This window comes from Gossypium hirsutum, chromosome D10 (genome assembly GCF_007990345.1).
Source record: "Gossypium hirsutum isolate 1008001.06 chromosome D10, Gossypium_hirsutum_v2.1, whole genome shotgun sequence".
In the NCBI taxonomy this organism is placed as follows: domain Eukaryota; kingdom Viridiplantae; phylum Streptophyta; class Magnoliopsida; order Malvales; family Malvaceae; genus Gossypium; species Gossypium hirsutum.
In genome coordinates this window covers 20,851,776-20,868,643 of record NC_053446.1, presented here as the reverse complement: position 1 = coordinate 20,868,643, position 16,868 = coordinate 20,851,776, and the positions used below count along the sequence as shown (strand labels likewise).

The following is a 16,868-nucleotide window of genomic DNA, read 5'->3' as shown; positions in this document are numbered from 1 at the left end:
GGTTGGAAGCTAGATTAAGTTGGAAATGGTTTTTTAATGCATGTGCTATGGAAAGTTAAGTTGAGATGATGACAATTTCTTACAAATGTCAATCATCTTTTGGAGAGGATGTATGACTATAAGCCGTGTTAATTTAAGAGTTCTACAAGAAAAGTTAAAAAGTAACTACTAAATAATTTTATTATAACGACATTACATGGTTATTGTGTATGCCTCAGTTGTTTACAGTATATTAAATCATTTATTTTTGGCCTATGATTGCTTATAGATGTGTATGTAAGTCGAGTTGGGCTTAAGTATGATATTAACATATTTTATGCTTATTTAAATCCGGCTTAACTCGAAATTTAGGTCTAAAATTTTGTTTAAACCCACCCATATTTGCAAAAGGCTAACCCAAGTCCATTTTAGGCTCGCCTATATTATTTTTTAAATTTTAAAAATATTTATATTTTTTATTTTAATATTGAATAATTTTATACATTTTTTATTTATTGAAAATTTTTATATAGTCATCTTAACATTTTTTTAATGTTTACATTAAAGTAGTATTATATATTTAATATAGGTTTTTTTAATGTGTTTTAAATTACATAATATAAAATATTATAAACTTAAAACGGGTCGGGCGTTGGGCTCAATCTTTAAATGTTCAAGCCCGAGTCTGACCCATATTTTAAATAGGCCTAATTTTTTACTAAAACCTATTTTTCGAACCTAATATTTTTGTCTAAACTCCCTCGAATTTCGGGCGAGCCTTCAAATTTGGATGGATAGCCCGACCCATGAACAGGTATAGTTGCGTATATGTGATGCAAATTAGGGATGGGTCGTCCCATATATATGGGGACAACAAATATCATCTATGAGGGCAAATTTTACATAATACCAAGTCCAGTGTATTGTCCAGTGCCAACTGGAGACATCTCACATCAAACTATTTGAGAAACTTTTTAGGAATTTTGACAATTATATATTCATATTAATCAGTGTATTGTTCAGTGCCAACTGCCTCTAGCACTGGTTGCTCTGAAAAACTGTCATGTTTGGATTGATAAATCTTAGTAACAAATATGCTTGGACTAAGATTTCATTGGAAGATTGAGATTATTGCCAGCCCATGCTTGATATCCAATCTACCCATAGCAAGACTCTTGAAGAGTAAATGGGATTGGATCAAAACAATCACTATCCTTTAATTTAAAGAGAAGATTGAATCAAGCCTATTGAACAGAAGGTATCATTAGTTGAAGGAAGACTTATCTTAAAGAATTTTGTAATATTTATCTTCCTTATTTCTAAGGATAATTGATCGTATAAGATTTAGTGTGTTATCAAGTTCATACACTTATATAGTGTGCAAAGTTGTATATGTGACATACTGAGTTGAAATCACTTATTTTGTTCAATTAGAAACGTATTTGTAAAGTGCATTACTTTTATAATAATTGTGTTGTTTGGTTAAGTGTCATAATTTTTCAATGGGAAATGTTTAGATCCTAGGTACAAAAGTGAGAAGTCTAAATTGGTGAGTGTTAGAGCTTGAATACACTTGTTCTACATGGTGATAAAATAGTGAATATTCTATCTAGGCAAGTTCCCGTAGAGGTAAGAAAATCTAACTGCGTAAACATCTTTTATCTTGTTCACTTTTCTGCACTTTATATTTCTTGTGCCTGAAGCAGTTGGAATGAGTCTTGACATTACTTCTGGCATTACTTATTTTTGCATTCAAATATCAATTTCGACCCAACACTTTTAAAGTGTTTAAGTCAAATAATTTTATATGTATGTATAATATTTTTAAAAGAATATATTTTTAGATAATAAATTTAAATTAATTCAAAATCTTAAAGCTTAAATACTTACGTTTCAGATAAATAATTTTAAAAATAATTTATAAATAATAATTTTAAAATTTTAAAATTTAAGTGCTAATAAATAGTTCTTCGCATACTTAAAAGCATATCATTACTTTCAGGTTCATTTATTTAGGGGTAAACAAAACTTTATTCGACTCGAAAAAATTAAAAAAAAATCAAATTTTGAGTTAAATGAATTGAGTTATTCAAGTCAACTCGATTTTTTTTAATTTCGAGATCAAATCGAGTTGAGGTTTCGAATTCGATTAACTCAAATAATTTAAATAAACGAATATCAAACTATAATATTTAATATTTTTACCTCAAACCCCTAAACATTTTTATTTTTTCCTCAAAATTTTTACTCGTTCCCACTTTCCTCCCAAAACTTTTATTTCACTTCGATCCCAACCCCCATCTACCCAAAATTCATTTCCCATCAATTTTTTAAAAAAATATTTTCCCTCCAAAATTGTACTCCCCCCATTTACTTTCCCTTGAAATTTTACTCTAAAAAACCATTAAAACTTTTTATTTTCCCTCAAAATTTTTACTCCCTCCCACTTTTTCCCAAAAACTTTTACTTCTCTCCCATCTCCTCCCTCCATTTTTTAAATATTTTCTCTCCAATATTTTACTCCCTCTATTTACTTTTCCTCAAAATTTTACTTCTTCAAATTTTTTATTTTCCCTATAAACTTTTACTTATTATCATTTACCCCCAAATAAAAAATCAAAATTAGTCAAAAAATACCTAAACCTAAATAGTAATAATTTTATTTATATATACTATTAATATTATTAAATTAAATTTCACATTTTGTATTATTTATATTATTGAATTGTTTAATCAAATGGAATATTTATATTAAAATTGAATTATTAATGATGCCATAAAATATTTGTGTTAAAATTTTATGTTGGTATCAATTTCACATTTTATTTTTAAAATAACTTTTATTAAAAAAACACATTTTTACATTTAATATATATATATTAATTTCAAAATACATAGTGATAAGAATCAGAAGATAATTGAAGCAACTAAGTAAGCAAAGAAGCTAATCTGTATATAAAAGATTAATAAATAAATTATGAGGTGATGGAAGTTAATAACAAATTTGATTACGGTGGGTGACAGTGATTACAAAGACCCAATTTTTTTTAAAATTTAACTCGAACAAATATATTTGATTCGATTCGATTTGAATTCTATCTCCCTCGACTCGATTCGAGAAAATTTTAAATCGAGTTAGGATGATAAAATATGATCCGTCAACTCGATTAACTAAAATTTTTCATTCGATCTGACCGAACGCTCACCCATACATTTATCAATACTCAACAAATTATTTAATCATTATTTAAAAGGTTTTTTTATTTGATATGTTAGATAGTATCAATAAAACAAAAGGTAAATTACAAAACTAGTCATTAATGTATAGTTTAAATTATGTTTTAGTTACTAAACTTCAATTTGTTATAAAATAGTATTTAATGTTATCGATTTCTAATATTTGAGTTGTGAAATGCGAAGTTAAGTTATCATTTTAAATAAAAAATTAGGTCAAATTACGCATCTAATCCCTATACCTTTTTTCCTTTTGATCAATTTAATTCTTTTTTCTATTATTTTATTGTAACTTTTTATTTACTTTCCTACTCTTTTTCTTTACAAAATATTTAGAAAATCATGAATAAACTTAGTTTGTTGATTAATATTATTTTATTTTAAACTATACATAAATTATAATAAATTAATAAACTCAATTAATAAAATGAAACCCAATTATAATTTCGAAAAATTAAAACCCTAAAATCATCTCAAATTAAAAATTTAAACGAATTAATTTTTTTAGATTCTTGCATTAGCGTTTGACTCGCTTTTGGGTAGGTTTCCAAGCTGGATCGGAAACTTAACCGGACTGGTTTATCTTGGTTTAGGCGGCAATGGTTTCAATGAGAGTGAAATTTCAGAAAGTATTCTGTGGTATTCGAAATTCAAAGAAGAAGAAGAAGAGTTCAAATTCAGATAACGAGAGAAAAGAGAGAAGAAGAGAAACTGTTTATGTATTTTTCATAACCAACCCATCCTCCTCCAACGATACAAAAAAGAAAAAGTAACGACCAATACAACTTGTCATGCTGTTAGCCAATAATTGTCCAAAATGGACCATTTTACTAAAGAACTAAAACATAAATAGATGCGCACCATTTTGACCTAGCTGCTATTACTCTAAATGCAGCGTTTAGCTAATTACACTTAAAAACATAATTAAAAACAAAATCGAATTAACGACATTTTAAGTTCCAGTGGTAACTAAACTATTTCATAACAATACCCTTCCCTTGAACGAGATCCTTGTCCTCAATGATTGAAATGCGGATATCATTGATGAAGATCACTCCAGTTCTCCTATGTTGCATCCTTTGGAAATGTATCAGCCCATTCCACAAGTTCTTCAATTATAGCTGAGTTTCCTCTTTTAACCATTCTCCTATCTAGGATTCGGTTCTTTGATCATGGAACCATCTAGATTGGTGATTGGTAGAACAAATAAAGCAATAGCTGAACCAACATGCTTATTAAGTTGTGAGACATGGAAAGTATGGTGTATCTTAGTAGTAGCCGGTAGGTTCAATTTGTAGGCAACCTTACCAACTCGAGCCTCCACAGGAAAAGGGCCAAAGTATCTTGGACCAAGTTTTTGGTTTCTAAAATGCCTCAAGGAGTGTTGCATCTATGGTTGCAATTTGACATACACTCGATCTCCCACCTCGAATTCCCTATCAGATCTCTTCCTGTCAGCTATCTGTTTCATCCGTTCTTGTAATCTTTTGAGATGAAATCGCAACAGACTTCTCACAGCCTCATTGTGTTAAATACTCCTATCCACTTCAGCCATTCGAGAAACCCCTGCTAAATATGGTAAGTGAAATAATGGTTCTTGTTCATATAAGGCATCATATGGGGTTATGTGAATTGTATAATAATAAGTGGTATTGTACTACCACTCAGCTAGAAGCAACCAAACAACCCATTCAGAGGGCTTCTCTCCAGATATACATCTCAGATAACTCTCAAAACATTTGTTTAGAGCTTTAGTTTGTCCATCTGTTTGAGGGTGATAGGCAGTGGATAGATGCAGTTGTGTACTTAGGTGTTTGAACAGCTCTTGCTAAAAATGGCTCAAAAACACCTTATCCCTATTAGAAAAAAAATATTTAGGAGCACCATAGAGCTTGTAAATATGTTAAAGGTATTCACAGGCCACTGATGCAGCAGTGAAGGGGTGATGCAATGCCATAAAATGATCATATTTGGTCAATTGATCTACCACTACTAGGATAGTGCTCTTACCTCCTGAGACTGGTTATCCTTCCACAAAGTCATACTTATGTCTGATCAAGCCTTTGTATGAATGGGCAAAGGCTGCAGTAGTTCAAGATAAGCTGAGGTATCTCCTTTACACATTTGGCAGGCTTCACATTCTCTAGTCTATCTTCGAACATCCTTAGATAGCCCTTTCCAATACACAATACTAGCCAATCTGTGCCAAGTTGCTTGGGTTCCAAAATGTCCACCAATAGCCCCTCCATGAAACAGGTCAAAAAGGGTCATTCTGAGTGTTGTATCACTACCCACCACAACATTTCCTTTTCGTTGAAGATGAATCTCATCCCTAGAGAATTTAGAATGTTCTTGTGGATGTGACTGAAGTTCTTGGAATAATTTCTTAACTTGTGGATCCTGAACGTATGACTCCAGAATTTGAGCCCAAATGTCTGACCAAGTGAGATTGGCATAGCCCGAGCATTGAAACAATTGTCCCTCCAGCACATGAGGTCTTCAAGACAGAGCATCAACTATAGTATTTTGAGTTCCCTTCTTATAAAATCATATCAAATAATTTTAGCCACCCATTTTTGCTGATAATATGAAATGGCCTGTTGTCTGATAAGAATCTAAGACTTTGTTGATCAGTTTTGATCTGGAAGTGTCAACCCACCAATTAAAGGTGCCCTTTTCTCACTGCCATAATTAATACCATTATATCTTTATCATAAATCAACAATGCTTGGTGTTTAACACCTAAAGCCTTGCTAAAATAGGCTATAGGTCTCTTTTTCTGTTGCAGCACTACCCCAACACCTTGTCCACTAGCATCAGTTTCTATACAAAATTCTTCTTGAAAATCAAGCAATACCAAAATAAGTGCCTTGCAAATGGCTTCCTCAAGTTGCTAAAAGGAAGATTAAGCAGTTTCATCCCACTTCCAAGATATCCCTTTCTTGAGAAGACCAGTAAGAGGAGCAGCTAAGATCCCATAACCTTTAATAAATATCTTGTAATAACTCGAGAGTCCTAAGAAACCTCTCAAGTCTTTCATTGATTGAGGTGTTGGCCAAAATAAAACTCTTTCTAGTTTAGTTATGTCCATACTAACAGTTCCAACAATAATGGTATGACCCAAAAACTCCACTTGTGTGGTGCCAAAACTACATTTAGACCTTTTGGCATAAAGTTGATTATCCCTCAACAAGGTAAGAACTTCTCTTAAGTGGCTTAAGTAGTCTTGCCAATCTCTGGAATGGATGAGAATGTCATCAAAAAAGACCAAAATTTGATCTTTGTAATAATGGCTTAAACACTTGGTTCATTAGGGATTGGAATTTGGAGGGAACATTGGTCAAGCCAAAAGGCATGGCCATAAACTCATAATGTCCTTCATGTGTTCGAAAGGTAGTTTTGTAGATATCTGGTTCCCCCATCCTAATTAGGTGGTAGCCTGATCTGAGGTCCAACTTAGTGAAGAAGGAGGCTTTTCCTAGCTCATCCAAAAGTTCCTCAATCACAGGGATAGAAAACTTATATTTGATGGTGAGTTGATTTAGTTGTCTATAATCAACACACATTCTCCAACTCTCATATTTCTTTTTTACCATAACAATTGGTGATGCAAAAGGACTACTGTTGTTTTTTATAACCTCTACTTGCAACATTTCCTGAATCAACTTCTCAATCTCAGTTTTCTTAATAGCAGGGTACCTGTAGGGTCTGACTCTCTCCATTTGTTTCTCATCCTACAAAGGTATCCTGCGGTCATATGATCTGTTAGGATGGAGGCCCTTAGAATCATCAAATTTGTTCAACAGATCTTACAACTCTTAAGGCAATGTACCTTGTGGTAGAGATAAGGCTACTTGAGTGCATGTAGAAAACAACATAGGACAAATACCATTGTTGACCAACTTGAAATATTTAGAGAACTGGTCACTAGAGACAAGTTGAAGAGATCTTGGTGGAACTCCTCTAAGGATACATTGGTAACCCTTGTACTAATATTGCATAGTCAAAGAACTAAAATTCCACATTATAGACCCCAAAGAAAATAGCCATTGAATGCCAATGAGAAGATCACATCATTTAACAAGAAGTACCAAAAAGTTGTTAGTGAACTGGTACCCGTGAGCTTCCCAAGTAACAACCCTACAAATGCCTTGAGTGAACATACTTCCTCTATTAGCAGTCATTAACTTTATCTTTTCAACTGTTTCCACTAATAAGTGTAGCTTTTTGGCCAATTTAGAGTTAATAAAATTGTGCATACTCCTTGAATCAACCAATATAATCACCTATAATTGTTCAATTCGAGTTGCCAACCTCATAGTTTAATGCCCTTGTGTCCCTTTTAGTGTATGTAGAGATAACACAGGTGAGGAATGCCCATTATCACTATCTTTAAGGTCAAGTTACTTAGGACAATCCTAGAAGTCCTCAGCAGTAGGACAATCCTAGAAGTCCTCAGCAGTAGGACTTATCACAGTATTAGCCACATCAACAAAAGGCTCGATCACAAGCTGGTACAACTGTGTTTTAGTACACTTGTGACCTGGAGTGTACTTGGAAGCACACAAAAAACAAAACTCCTTTTTACTTCTATCCTCCATCTCTGCTTGGGATAAGGATCTAGTAGGTAACTTAGTATTAAAATTGGTAATAGAGGTCCCTCTTGTGACAATGGATCTAGTCAATGGACCAGGTGTGTTCACCTCTTTGTGAGCTTGAAAACAAGGTATTATAAATTCCAGCCTCACCACTAGAAATCATGTGTTTCCTAGGATTGCCCTCAACTATATTTTCCACTTACTTAGCTATCAAATAACCATCAATTAAATTCTAAGGTTTAAACATTCTAAGGTATTGACGAATCTCAGCTCGTAAGTTACTAATGAATATACTCAAAGCATAAGATTCAGGGAGATGAAGTTGACTTAGTAAACTCACAAATTGGTCATGAAATTGTTCCACAATTCCACGTTGCTTGAGGGACACCAATTGCTCCACAGGGTCCTGATAAATCTCAGACCCAAACCTCTCATTAAGCCTTTTAGCATAAGTTTCCCAAAAATGATGTCAATTAAAGGCATTCCCTTCCAAATGAAGCATAACCATACACACCTTAGCTTCATCCCCTATACCTTCAGCTTCAAAATATTGCTCCAACTTTGACCATCATCCTCTGGAATCCATCCCATCGAAGCGGGGATAGTCAAACTTGACATGTTTGGCACTAGTCTCTATATTGTTCATACAAAAGTATGGTCTCAAATCTAACGTCGTGACAATATAATTGGCTCTTTAAGGGAGAAACCAGGAGGAGGTTCCCTTAGGATGCCATTACCTTTGCTCTGTCCTGAACTAGCAACGTTTGTGGTTCGTGGCTACCCCAAGAATTATTCTAAGAGAGAATACAATTCAGTTTGCATATTAGTTTTAAAACTCTCCTGAAAATCCTTAAATCTTGTATGTATTTTCACATCAATATCAACTTTAAACTAAAACATTTTTTCTACAACTGAGCCATGTCTTTCTGTAGTTGAGTAGTGACTCCTTCACTAGCCATGAGGAATATAGAAGCTCTGATACCCTTATGGTGATTCAAAATTCAAAGAAGAAGAAGAATTGAAGAAAAAGAAGAGTTCAAATTTAGAGAACGAAAGAGAGGAAAGAAGAAGAGAAACTATTTCTGTATTTTCATAACCAACCCATCCTTCTTTAACGATACAAAAAGGAAAAAATAATGGCCAATATAGCCTGTCATGCTGTTAGCCAATAGCTGTCTAAAACAGATGATTTTACTAAAGAACTAAAACGTAAACAGATGCGCACTGTTTTGACCAAGCTGCTATTACTCTAAACGCAATGTTTAGGTAATTACACTTAAAAATAGAATTAAAAACAAAATAGAATTAATGACATTTTAAGTTCCAACGGTAACTAAACTATTTCATAGCACATTCGGAACTTGAATGACCGATATCTTCATAACTCCAATCTGGTTAGGCAGAATCTAGAATCTGTTTTTAAGCTAAAAGCCTTAAAAATATTGGATTTGTCCTAGAACAAGATATCTGAGAATATCCCAAACTCGATTTTGAAATTAAAAAACCATAACTAGATTCAGTTTTACTCCAATAATTTGACAAGGGAGTTACCTTTATGGATACTTGATCTTCCTCTCTTGAAAGAAATCGATATATCCTCGAATCGGCAACACTGGACATTACCAAAAGAGATGGGAAACATAAAGAACTTGATGGTATTTGACTATTATGGCAATAAGTTTTATAGAGAGGTCCTTAAAATATCTATAAAAATAGGTTTTGAAAAGGGAAAGTTAACAACTTTACTAGCTCTTGACAACAAGTTTTCACTGGTCAACAAGAACTATCTTTATGGAAATGTTCTTGATGGACTTTTAGATAAACTAAATCTGGTTTAGGGTTTTAATTTTTAGAAATTATAAGTGGGTTTAATTATATTGATTAAGTTTAGTAATTTATTATTATATATGGTTTAAAATGAAATAATATTAATCAATAAACTAAGTTTATCCATTTGACTTTAAATCTTTTGTAAAGAAAAAGAGTAGAAAAAAATGAAAGTTAAAAGAAAATAATTAAAAGAAAATAAAATAAAAAGAATTAAATTATTCAAAAAGAAAAAGGTATAGGGATTAGATGTGCAATTTGACTTAAAATTTTTATCTAAAATGATGACTTAACGTGACAGTTAACAGCTCAGTGTTCAAAATATTATAAATCGATGACGTTAGTAATAATTTTATAACAAAATAAAGTTTAATAATTAAAAAATAATTTAAACCATACATAAATGATTATTTATGTAATTTATTTTAAAAAATTTAAACATCCAATGGTAATATGGACATATATTGTTTAAGTATAATAAAAAATAAATTTTAAAAATAAAATATAATAATCTTCAAAAGAAATTTAAAAAGAGTACCATTTATATATAAAAGTGAAATCTAATAAAATAAAATCTTTTGACTGCATGTTTCTCTCCCATGTTGCTAGGCTCTAATTTAATCATGTATTGTATTTTGAATTATTGGTTTAGTGAAAGAAAAAAAAAACCTAGTATTAAATCAATGGTTCAAATTGATATTTAAGTAAGGTTTGGTAAGATGAAAAACGAAATATATTTCAATATTTGGTACGTCAATTTATTATTATTATTTTTGGAATTTAATTTTTCTTTTGAAATTATTTTTTATAAATATGATGATGTGATTTTCGGAAAAATCTATTTTATTTAGTTTTTGTTGCTTCATTCTTCCGATACTCTCTCGGCCCTCAAACATGAGACATGTGGATTTTGGTTACTTTAAACCAAGTAAACCAAACCATCAAACTAGGTCCAGTGCAATAAAAAATAAAAAAGGTCAGCTGATTTTTTTGAAAATAATTTCTTATTTTTTATTTTTTATTTTCGACATGTCTATATAGTATACTTATTTTCTATATTATTCTCTCTGATTGAAAATTCAATTTCATTATAATATTTGTTCCAAAACAAATTTTATAGATGTATGGATATATTTAGAAAAATAGTTCTACTTCCAATTAAAATAATAATTTGAAAATTATCAATTAAAATATTCCAAAGATTTGTTATTAATAAAGTTTAGTGTAAATAATAAAGACATGAATATAATTTTTTAATTAATAAGAATTATCATTATATTTTTTTTAAAAACTATTAATATAATTTTCAGGGATTGTAATATATGTTAAAGGTTGTAAAGTAAAATTTTGAGCAATATTAACTCCTTAAAAAATAATTAAAGGAATTGATGCCCTTCCAAAATGTTAACATTGTTTTCCAAAACTTGTTCTGTTGGGTGGGTGGGCTTCGCGACTAATGTGGCCTCCCCAAGAGGCTTGCTTTGCCGGATATTGGCATCGAACGAGCGATCGAGCGCTTTACGATTTGGTATGCGCGAATTTTCCAGTTTTAATTCAACTCTTGAAAATCCTACTAGAAAGCGATCGAGCGTTTTACAATTTGGTACGCGCGATTTTTCCAGTTTTAATTTGACTCTTGAAAATCCTACTATAAATTAAGATTTTCGCATCTCCTCCCTCTTCATCATTTTTCTCTTTCTTCTTACTCCTTTCTCAGCTTAGTTTACAATTTTCTTCTTTTTCATTGTTCATTTTCTGCAAATATTTCAACCAAACCCCAATTTTCAGGTTACTCTTTAGTGCTAAATTTCTAACTTCTATTCCATCTTCTTGTTCTGAAATCCTTTTCCAACTTGAATTATGTTTTATTTTAATGTTCTGAAATCAAACCCCATTTTCAGGTTACCCTTTAGTGTTGGAGCTTGGAAGGAGGCGCCATGGCCAAAAGATCAGAGATGAAGACCAGTGAAAGAGGAATTAAGGTGCTTCCGTTTTTCTTTTCATGTTTTAATCAAATTAGATAATTTTCTCTTTAATTATTTCCTCAATTTTCTACTTTCTTTGATGAAACATAGAAAAAGGAGAAGAAAGTGAAAAAGTGGAAAGCCTGGACAGCAGAACCGAGAGAGGAGGTGAGGCAACGGTTGAACTGGGTTCGACATGTTCACCAGGAAATTGTCCAAATTAGGGAAGTTCTTCATCCACTAGGCGTGGCTGTTGTTGGAAACGTGATGGGCCGAAAATTTACTTTTTATTACACACTCAATATATTACAATACGAAGATTACAAATATTTTCTTAATGACTAGATAGTCTAGCTGCTGCTAGATTTTAACTCACTCAAGGTTTGCTAACCTTCTCACTCTCACTCACGTTGCTTCTCTTATTTTTTTTCTTCTCATTTTTCTTCTTATTACAACACAAGTTCAAGCCTCTATTTATAGGCTGATAAAGTGACAACAAATGTGGCTATTAATCCACTTAATTTCCAGCCACAAAACATCTCAATAATGGAGCACTTTGTATGGCTAAAATTTCAGCACTTTGCATGGCACAAAATTGCTCCACGTCTCATGCTTCTAGATTATGCTTGGAGTGGGTTTGATTTCTAACACTCCCCCTCAAACCCAACTTTCATACCGAGCTTCTCTTTGAATTTGTTGAATGTCTCCACTTTCAACGGCTTTGTGAAAATATCTGCCAGTTGATCTTCTGTCCTGCAATGGACCAACTCCACGTTTTTGTTTTTCACTTGCTCTCGGATAAAATGATACTTCGTATCGATGTGCTTGCTTCGGCTGTGCGACACCGGATTCTTGGCAAGTGATATAGCGGATTTGTTGTCAACGTAGATGGTAATTGGACCTTCATTTGAAACACCTATTTCTCCCAAAATATTCTTCAACCACATTGCTTGGCATGTACAAGTTGCTGCGGCCATATACTCTGCTTCACATGTTGAGAGAGCAATTGTTTGTTGCTTCTTTGACGACCATGAAAAAACTGCGGAACTGATGTGGAATGCATATCCGGAAGTGCTTTTCCGATCATCCAAGTCTCCCTCATAATCGCTATCTGAGTAGCCAACTAATTTTGAATCTTGTGAGTGGGTATAGAATAAACCATGGTTCATCGTACCTTTGATATATCTCAAAATTCTTTTTGCGGCAATTAAGTGGTCTTGCTTCGGCTTCTCCATGAATCTGCTCACCAATCCTACTGCATATGTAATATCTGGTCGTGTGATTGTCAAATACCTTAAACTTCCAACGAGACTTTTAAACAACGTCGGATTTATCGACTCCCTTGTCGAATCAACACTTAGCTTCATCCCTGGATCAGCTGGCGTGACTACTGGCTTGCAATCCTTCATTTTGAACTTGTTCAAAATCTGCTCCGCATACTTCTTTTGAGAGACAAAAATTCCATCTTGCATTTGTTTCACCTCGACTCCAAGAAAGTATGACATCTCACCGATATCTGTCATTTCAAATTCTTTAGTCATAGCTTTCTTGAAATCATCAGACATACCTGGATTGTTTCCGGTGAAGATCATGTCATCCACATATAGGCATACGATCATGATATCTCCATATCCATTCTTCGTTGTGTACAGGGTGTGCTCGTGCGGGCTTTTGATGAATCCATTTCTTCGGAAGTACTCGTCGATCCTTGTGTTCCATGCTCTTGGGGCTTGCTTCAATCCATACAAAGCTTTCTTCAATCGGTAGACTTTGTCCTCCTTTCCTTGTATGCTATATCCAGGTGGTTGTTCTATGTAGACTTCCTCCTCCAAGTAGCCTTTCAGGAATGCAGACTTGACGTCCATCTGATAGATTTTCCATTTGTATTGTGCTGCGACCGCTATGAGAAGCCTAATTGTGTCTATTCTTGCGACTGGAGCAAATATTTCATCATAGTCCACTCCTTGTCTTTGCTTGTAGCCTTTGGCGACTAGTCTTGCCTTGTATTTCTCTACTTTTCCTTCTTTGTTGGTCTTCGTCTTGTACACCCATTTGACACCAATCGAGCTATGTCCTTCTGGCAGACTTGTTAGCTCCCACGTGTCATTCCTTCTTATTGCAGCAATCTCCTCGTCCATGGCCTTCTTCCATTTATTGTTTTCAATTGCTTCTTCGTATGTCACTGGATCACATTCTGTCATTAGACAGAATAGTGAATAATCGAACTGCGTCTCTACAGGTTCCGTAGAATTGTAGATGTCGTTGAGACTCCGTGTTCTTGTGGGTGCTTCATCTGAGCTGCTGCTTCCGCTGCTGCTGGTTGGTGACGAAGGGGCTGTTGTACCAGGACTTTGATCATCGCCTTGTTCTTCTTGGTTGATGACATCATTGTCGTCTTCGTTGAAAAATAATCCTTCCACTTTCTTTTCTTCTTCACTCCATCTCCAGTAATCCGCTTCATCGAACTCGACATCTCTTGAGATAATCAATTTCTTAGTAAGAGGATTATAAAGTCTGTAGGCCTTACTTCTTTTGTCATAGCCTATAAAGATACACTTCTCTCCTCTATCGTCAAGCTTTTTCCTGTGTTGCTCAGGAACGTGTGCATATGCAATGCATCCAAAATTTTGAGGTGTCCAACTCTTGACTTGTGATCGCTCCATACTTCTTCTGGTGTCTTGTGTCTTACACTTTTTGTTGGACATTAATTCAACAGATAAACTGCGCATTCAACGGCTTCAGCCCAGAAAGTTCTCGGAAGGTGTTTACCTTTTATCATGCTTCTTGCCATATCCAGAATTGTCCGATTCTTCCTTTCTGCAACTCCGTTTTGTTGTGGAGTGCGTCTGGCTGTTAACTGATGAATGATTCCATGATCCTTGCAGAAACTTTCATAAAGCTTTGCAGTATACTCGCCTCCTCTATCGGATCTGAGTATCTTCAAATATCGACCACTCTGTTTTTCCACCATTGCTTTGAACTCCTTGAATTTTTCTAGGGCTTCCGATTTTGCTTTGAGAAAATAAACCCAACATTTTCTGCTATAATCATCAATAAAAGTTAGGTAGTACCTGTTTCCACCGAGTGATTCAATGTCGTACGGACCAGATATGTCGGTGTGTACAATTTCCAATGGTCTTCTAGCTCTTCGAGATTTTCCTACTTCAAATTTCTGCCTATGCTGCTTTCCTTTGACACAGGCTTCACACAGTTGATCTGGATGATTAATACTTGGTAATCCATTCACCATATTTGTCTTCGACAACAGCTTCAAGCCAGAAAATCCGAGATGTCCGTACCTTAAGTGCCACAACCATAATTCATTCTTCAGATCCGTCTTCATGCATTTTACTTCTCCAGACTCGATGTCGAGGGTGAAAAGACGATTTCGCGTCATATCAACTCGAACAACTAATTCTCCACTTTTGTTCCTGATGGCGAGTGAGCGGTCTTTCATATGAACTTCATATCCTTTTTCTAGGAGTTGACCAAGACTGATCAGGTTGCTCTTCAAAGCTGGTACGTAGTAAACGTCTGAGATGTACTTCTTCTCTCCATTCCTTTGTGTTATAACAACCTTGCCCTTTCCTTTGATTTCTGCATGTGAGTTGTCTCCAAAAGTTATTTTTCCATGAACTGTTTCATCTAATTCTGTGAACAGCTCCTTTCTTCCACACATGTGGTTGCTTGCACCGTTGTCGAGATACCACACACTTCTCTTGCGATCTTCATTTTCTCCGTAAGTGAGAAAGACACTTGATTCCACTTTTTCGTTGCCTTCTGCTGCGACTGCTACATGGTTTCTTTCATCCACTTTGTGTGTTGATCTGCACTCGTAACTGAAATGTCCATACTTGTTACAGTTGTAGCATTGTACCTGAGATTTATTTTCTTGAAATCTGCCTCGGCCACGACCTCTAGATCCACGTCCACGGTTGGATGTTTGATAATCTTTATTTTCTTGATATCTCCCATATGATTGATTTCCACGTCCTCGTGATCCTCTTCCTCCTCTGTTTCCACCACGGTAGCCTCCACGGTATCCTCTGCGGTTTCCTCTTCCTTGGTTAAAGTTATTACTTGTTTCTCCGTCGTCGACGGACAACTTGCTATGCAAGGCTTGATCAAGATTTTCACTATCTTCATTTAGCTTCATCTTTTGCTCATGGGCTTGCAGAGAACCCACAAGTTCTTCGAGCGACATCTTTGACAAATCTTTTGATTCTTCGATGGCAACGACTACGTACTCGAATTTGCGTGTGAGTGACCGTAGAATTTTCTCCATCACTCTTACCTCGTCAAGAGTTTCTCCATTTCGTTTCATTTCATTTACCACCGATTTTACACGATTGGCATAGTCATCGATATTCTCGGAGCTCTTCATTTTTAACATTTCAAATTCAGCTCTAAGTGACTGAAGGCGTACCTTTTTAGCTTTTTCTACACCTTGAAATGATTTTTGCAAAATCTCCCATGCATTCTTCGCGTTCTTCACATCTGATATTTTCTCGAAGGTTGATTCATCCATACCTTGAAAGATACTATTCAAGGCCTTTTGATCCTTCTTTCGTGCTTCTCGTAACGCCTTCTTAGCGTCATTTGATAAAGCTGCTTCTGTAGCGGCATCTCCGGGCTCGATGTATCCTTTTTCAACGATCTCCCAACAATCTTGCGAACCGAGCAAAGCCTTCATTCGAATGCTCCAATTTCCATAATTTGTCTTCGTCAATTGTGGAACTTGTAGCTGAATTACGTCGCCCATATCGACTTGTTAGATGAACACCAAAGGTACTCCGAACTGGACACGAACCGGACACGAACCGAACTCCGAACCAAGCTCCGAACCGTAGCTCTGATGCCACTTGTTGGAAACGTGATGGGCCGAAAATTTACTTTTTATTACACACTCAATATATTACAATACGAAGATTACAAATATTTTCTTAATGACTAGATAGTCTAGCTGCTGCTAGATTTTAACTCACTCAAGGTTTGCTAACCTTCTCACTCTCACTCACGTTGCTTCTCTTATTTTTTTTTCTTCTCATTTTTCTTCTTATTACAACACAAGTTCAAGCCTCTATTTATAGGCTGATAAAGTGACAACAAATGTGGCTATTAATCCACTTAATTTCCAGCCACAAAACATCTCAATAATGGAGCACTTTGTATGGCTAAAATTTCAGCACTTTGCATGGCACAAAATTGCTCCACGTCTCATGCTTCTAGATTATGCTTGGAGTGGGTTTGATTTCTAACAGCTGTT

At 34.5% G+C, this 16,868-nt stretch overlaps 1 long non-coding RNA gene across 3 annotated transcripts; it reads left to right on the top strand.

Annotated features, from left to right (window-relative positions):
• The first annotated feature begins 11,056 nt into the window (after positions 1–11,056).
• LOC121222170 (uncharacterized) lies at positions 11,057–11,851 on the top strand. Of its 3 annotated transcripts, none has more exons than XR_005919226.1 (3): positions 11,057–11,166; positions 11,552–11,620; positions 11,714–11,851. It is a non-coding gene; the product is annotated as an uncharacterized lncRNA (long non-coding RNA). The 3 variants fall into 3 exon arrangements; XR_005919225.1 differs by having other exon boundaries at positions 11,057–11,241; positions 11,540–11,620; XR_005919227.1 differs by lacking the exon at positions 11,057–11,166 and adding an exon at positions 11,252–11,426 and having other exon boundaries at positions 11,540–11,620.
• Positions 11,852–16,868: the final 5,017 nt, after the last annotated feature.